The sequence below is a fragment of the Lycorma delicatula genome, chromosome 2 (assembly GCF_047948215.1).
Source record: "Lycorma delicatula isolate Av1 chromosome 2, ASM4794821v1, whole genome shotgun sequence".
NCBI classification, from domain to species: Eukaryota; Metazoa; Arthropoda; class Insecta; order Hemiptera; family Fulgoridae; genus Lycorma; species Lycorma delicatula.
In genome coordinates this window covers 81,205,846-81,212,964 of record NC_134456.1, presented here as the reverse complement: position 1 = coordinate 81,212,964, position 7,119 = coordinate 81,205,846, and positions in this window count along the sequence as shown.

The window sequence follows — 7,119 nt, the reverse complement described above, 5'->3', positions numbered from 1 at the left end:
AAGTTACGTTAATTGAGGCGATAACAGCATGCGTTGAAAAATGATGAACCATAATGTCTGACAAATGGAAAGCCTATGATGGTATTCTCATTTGGATGGATATAATTTTCAACATTATACCGTAAATCACTAAGAAAATTTTGTTGATCCCCTCACCGAAGCTTTTAAACAAAATATCAAACATCTGAGGGCTTATTCCAAATAACGTAAAAAGAGGGAAAGTGGAATCGCTTGACAAATGTTGGAATCGTGTTTGTGGGAATTCTTACGGCACAATAGGCATAAAAATGAAGAATTGTTTAATATTATATTAAAACAGATTACTGAATTCTATTCAGTGAAATAAAATTTTTTTTGACATACATTATTTATATTTCGGTTCAGTAGGTTAGTGTGTTTTATTATGTTTAAACCAAACATGTTTGGTTTGGTAATGCTGATATAAGTACGATTCCTCAGTACACAGAATCAATATAATCAAACCGAATTTAACCAATGTCACTTCGCTCGCTAACGTTGAATAATTAACAGTAATTTATTGATTATTTAAATAATAAATCCAGTAATTATTTTTTATGATCGAGTTATTTCTTTAATGTGTAAAATATGTTAATATAAAGAATGTTTAAAATGACAGGTATAAAACAGCATGCTAGTTTTTCTTTTTTTTAATTTTTTATTCATCAATTATTGTAAAAATAATACATATATTAAGTAATTTTTATGTGAAAAAATGAGAACAAAGTGATGAGTGGGACAGGGGCGTAAAACGAAAAAGCACCAAAATTTATTGTTGTTTCATACAAAAAGTATTTAGAAGCCCATTCATAATCGAGGATGTAGAAAAAATGTTAACTCTGATAACACTATACACAGATTTACTTAATTAAAATTACGAAGTATGTAAACCATTTTACTATTTTAAATTATATCAGTATATGATACTAATTTGACGATGACGACGCATTTGCATAATCATAGTTGTAAAAAATTTTCTTGAAATTTAACACTCCTGGCTTGATGAACTCCGTTTAATATATAATTTTTTAAACAATATTGAAACGATTGTTAATTATTTTTTTACGCTTGAGTTAAATTTGACTGCTTATAAAGGGTTCCCGTTAAAGCCCATCAGGGCTAGTAACGGCTGGGGGGGGGGGGGGGTTGGAGTGGCGACAGAAAGCGTCACAAGGTACCCACCTTGTGACCTTATAAGGGCGTATGCAACGCTATTATGCTATACGCTGGGCCTGTTTGGGCGGATAAACTAAAATTCAAAAGCTATCGGGATATACTATTAAGGGCTCAACACCTTATATTGTTAACGGTAACAGGTGGTTACCGTACGATTTCACAGGAGGCAATCTTGGTGATTGCAAGCGTGAAACCGATAAATTTGATTGCGTCTGAGAAGCAACAGTGTTATGTTGCTAAGAAGTCTGGTGAATTGACTTTAGAGAAAGTGCGAGAAATTGAACAACATGGCAATGCTTTGTGGCAGGCTAGATGGGATGAAACAGAAAGAGGAAGTTATATCATGATCTCTTTCCAGATGTTGGTTTGCGGAGCGCCTCTTGGGTATACCCTAACAAGTACGTGACGCAATTTCTTTCTAGGCATGGCGATTTCGGAGACAGATTGCGGAGACTTGGGCTGGTGGACTCCGGTATGTGTCCACAATGTGGGCAGTTGGACGATGCCTGTCATGTTCTTTATGTATGCCCTAAGTAAGAACTAATGCGCACGGAGACTATTTGCCGGCTCGATATTATCGGGTCCGCGTTAGATTTCCGTGTAGGTTGGAGGAACCGGACCGACTGGACGATCGTTGAAAATTTACTCATTTACTTGGCAAGGCAAAGGACTGGCGAAAGAGTGTAGGGTCCGCTTGGATTTAACTTATCTTACTTTTCTTTTTTTTTTTTTATATTGTCGTGTGGTTTACGGTTTTGTTTTTATATTTTGTTATTGTTTCTTGTTTTCGTGTTATTTTTTGCGCTAACATTGCGTGCTGAACTCAACCTTTTCTTATTTCGGGTTGGTAGTTGTGATTTCAATTACTTCTAGTAGTCTATTCAGCGTTGACTTCGACTTGTGTTTTGTTTTTAAAGAGTTATCTATTTGGTTGTAGTACACCGATGGGTATGTCACATGTGGCATTCGCATCGGTGGCATGCTAACTGTGGCAAGAACAAGGCAGAGAGATCCCTTTTGTCGAGGTTTTGAAGCTGACCTCCGGTAAAGCCCATTAGGGCTTTACGGAACGGTTGGCATGGCGACCGAACCCGTTACATAAAGGGTGTCTTCCCCTATTGGGTCAGAATGATTGTAAATAGAGTGGTTAGAAGAGGCCATACGAAGGCGATAGTAATTTGTGTTCGCATAGGCCAAACTGATGACTGTGTTGTGTTATCAAATTTAAAGGATCTAAAAGACGACCTCCGGTAAAGCCTATCAGAGCTAAGAACGGATGGGGTGGTGTGGTGGCCAGGATCGTAACAAGGCGGATGTGTTCCACTACGGGGTCGGGATGATTATAAAGAGTTTCATGCCAATTAACCATTTTATTATCGATATAAACATTTCTTGTTATTACTTTATTTTTTTCTCGTTTGGAAACACAAAAACACACAACAGTTGACGTATCTGCTCTATCTTATTGTTACGCCCTTGAAGTCATCTCAGTTCACAGCCAGAATTAAGCAGTTGTGCAACGTAGTCACGGCATAAATCTGTTTTGTAATTTATTCATTATTTATGCACTGTTATTTAATTCTAAGATATTTAAAAAGTACTATTAACTAAGTTTGATCCAAATAAAAAAATATAAGTTTAGTTTTTTGTGGCAACACTTAAAGAAACGTTTTTATCAATTTAAAGAAAAGTTATTTTTAAAATATACTTTATAAGTAAGTTTTTTTTTTCTTTTTTTTTACAAATTTTCATCATTAGTTATTGATATATTAATAAAAACTAAAATGGTTATTAAAATACTTCGTAATTTATTAGATACCCGTTTATTAATAAAATTAAGATTTCTTTAATCTGGTTAATAATCTGGATGTTATGATTATTAAATTTATCTTATAAAATAATGAATTTTTTAAACTTTATGATTATTATTTCCATTAATTTTGATTATTTAAACGGATATATTTTTTAAAAATAAATTTTTAGACATTCTGAAAATATTTAGTTTATTGTTTAATTAACGCTTCGTAATCTAGTTCGTTATCTTTTTATAAAATTATATACTAATAAAACCAACTCATACTCGATGGACATCGAACATGAAACATCGTAGATCAAAGGTTCCGTAAAAATTACAAGGTGAGCTAAGATTAAAGTCATTAGCCTAAAATTTATGTCATGTACAAATTACAAATTAGATTTGTTTGGACTTTATGACAGCCTCGTTTTCGGATTTTATTTTATAATTCGACAAACGCATCGTATTACAAAATAAACCATACGTTGAATAATTATTTTAAAAAATCTACAATTTTCAAGTTAGTTAAAAACATCTACAATACTTTTCCAATTCAAATAGTTGGTTATCTGAATCCTCTGTACTTGTATTACCTTAAGAAAATCTTCTATTCCAGAGGAGTTTAAAACTAGAATGCAAGAGATACTCTTACAATATCTATCTATAAATTAGTGATCAGGAAAAAAAAATAAACAATGTTTTATTTATTTTTATATTTAATTCTTCATATATTATTACTAGCTCCCCGTCACAGCTTCGCCTGCGCTATATGGTTACTTGCGTTTCCTGTAGGGGTCAATCATTTTATTTTATGTTTTTTAGTCAAGTAACCGGAGATAGGTGCAGCCAGTCACACATACAGTAACGGTGGCAATGGCTGTCTTGGTTGAGCCACAGAGCCTTCGCTCTGGATATATTTAAAAAATTGAAATTAAAAAAAAATTCGTTAATGGTTTTGAAATATTTATCTGAAGACTATTTGCAAGCCCATATCTACAGAATATCTGGTTTACTATAGCCGGGATTGGGAAAATTTACCACCATTATTAAACATTTTTTTTATCTCTTTTCTTCACCTGAAAAGGTCGAATTTAAAAAAACCTAGAAACTGGATTATTGACGTGAAAATTACACTCACCAAAAATCAGATTGATTTCTTCATTTGTTACCGAGAAATTAAAAAAAACAACAGGAATTAGAATTAACAGGGATTCAAAAACACCTATTTAACCCTTAAAACCCGGAATTTCAAAAAATCTAAAAATTGGTTTTTAGATATTCATACAATTCAGTTCAAACCCAGCTTATACAGTGATAGACACTCAAGTTCACAATTTATTAAAGTTTGTGCTTCGACCGGCAAATTTCCCCTACTAAAATCCTCTTTCTCGTTATGTAATAGTACAGCTTATTTTATTTAATGTAAATTTAATTCTATTAGTATGTAATATTATTCATTCGATTGATTCGAATCATTCCGTTCAAACCCTGTTTACAGTTCATTAATTTATTACAGTTTTTGATATATATATTTATAATTTTCGAGATGAAATGTATTCAAAAACCTTCTCAGTTATGCAAAGAAACATGGGTAAAAATTTAGTAGTGACAGCGGGTAGTTTTTTAGTTTATCCCGAACAAAAAAGAACCCTTTTCCTCTTTATATAATAGTATCGATAATAACAACAAATATTTTGTCAAGGTAAAAGAAAATAATAATAAAAATAAACAATTTTATAATTAATATTATATAAGCAAATTATAATGATTTCGAAACTTTATTTTAATATTAATTGCCAAAATAAAAACATAATAACACACCAGGTTGGTCTAGTGTTAACAAGCTGCCGACCTCTTTGGCGCGAATGGTAGCATTTCAGCTATTCATTCAGAAATCCTGGATTTGAATCCTGGTCACGCATGGCATTTCATACGCTAAAAAACTGTAATTTCATTTCATCTCTGAAGCAATACCTTTTTTTCTGGTTTTGAACTCGAGAGTTCTAAGGTTAAAATCATAATAAAGGTAAATTGCTTTGATTCGGATTTGAATACTAATTCGTGGATAACGGTGTTATTTGGTAGTTGGTACCGGTGTTTGTCGTACGACTCAGGATTGGTCGGTCTGAGTCTGTTCAAGACTATTATTTACCGGTACATTTACACAGATATTGATGACTCAATAATGACTAATTATTGATGCGACTATAAATAAAAATATTAAAAAAAACCGTAATATAAATTTTGTGTTTATTTTTGAAGCGAATATTATAAGTAATGAAAGAAAGTAAAATCTGATTGGTTTTCACGAACCAAACGGCGTATGTATTAGTAGGTCGAGCGCTAACTGTTTAACGCATTGCGTACACTCTTAATTGACTGGATCTTGGTTATCCGGAAATTAAATCGTTTAGTCTTAAATTTTGATTCCATCACTTGCAATATGAGTATGATGTATTCTGTTACTTGCACTAGCCGTACTACTTAGATGTTATTTGGTGGTTGGGTTTCAATTAATCACACATCTTAGGAATGGTCGGCCTGACGAGATTACACTTCATTTTCATTCATACATATCATCCTCATTCATCCTCTGAAGTAATACTTTACGGAGGCTCCGGAGGTTAAACATAAAAAGAAAAAATAATTAACTACGACTATTCTACTATTATTTCATAAATTTTGCATAATGAAAATTCAATAAAAGTAAGTTTATCGAGTCTCTATATCTAAAAGGAATTGGAAAATATTTTGAACATGTTATGAAAGCTTCCCTTTTTAAATAAATTTAATTAAATTTTAACAACGGACAATAAATTTAAAAATGTTACTTGACTAGTAGAAAGAAAGAAGTGAATCGTGAAATTTTAAAAATTATGGTCCTTGATTAAATTTCTTCAAGTTTATAAGTTCAAGTAATAACTGAAAAATGAAATTTTCTGTACATTTATGAAAGTATGGCAGTTTCCGTTTATTTGTAATTATTTTTAAATTAAATATTTAATTTTTAGTTGAAGTATACTACTTTTTGTATTAACTTTTAGTTGGAACTGTACTAAGCTTCTGATTACTTCCTCTTCTTTGCAGAATTCAGTTACAATAATGGAATTAAGAAATCATTCTACCATTTTAAAATAATTTAAATTAAATGGTATTTAACTACCATTTAAAATCAGGTAGTCTGATTAATATTATAATAATGTTGGACTAATTCGGTAATAGGTTTTATAGAATGAAGCTATTTGAATTTAAGTATTATTATTGCTGCTAACTGCAATAGATAGATAATTGTGTTATTACTGCTGATGACAGCGTCTTTAATATTGTAACTACAGGCCAATTATTATTTTTACTTTTTTTCTTTGTTTAACCTCCGGGACCACCGTTATGTATTGCATTAAAGGATGAGATGAATGATTTGTAGCCTGTGTGTAAATGCCATGCCTAAACGGGATTCGAACCCGGGACTTCCGGATGAAAGGTCGAGACGCTACCACTCGCATACGGAGGCCGGCAGGCCAATTATTATTACAACATTCAAAACTCACCATAAAAAATATTTCATGTAAAATATTTTACGTAATTGCTATTTTTTATAATTTAATAAAATACAAAATTTTCCTTGATAGAAAGATTATAATTTAAACTTTGAATGGTTAAGCACTTATTTATGTCAGAAACAGGAGTTTCATAAGTATTTATTTTAATCTTTATTTACCTAAATGAAATATTATAAAAACTCATAAAAACGTTTCTTATTCATGACCTAGATCTTATGTGCATTAAAACTCCTTTTATTGGTCAATTAATTAAGTAATAACTTGCAAAGATGAACGGATCTGTAGACAGATAATACTTTATTTAAAGAGTAGCATTTCCCAACGCGGCTTTACTTGCGAAATACATAATCAGAATTTGAACATGAATACAAAAAGCTGACAACACAGTTTCTAGGACTTTCCCTTCACGCGGTTTTTTTCTGATGCACGGGTTACACACACAACTTAATTTAAAATATATACAGTTTTATTTAAAAATATTTTTTAAAATTTATTTAACTCAGTGAGTCTTACTAAAGCGCGTGCACATATCGTATTTCATTCGCGCGGGTGTGGCGGTACTAGCGGCCA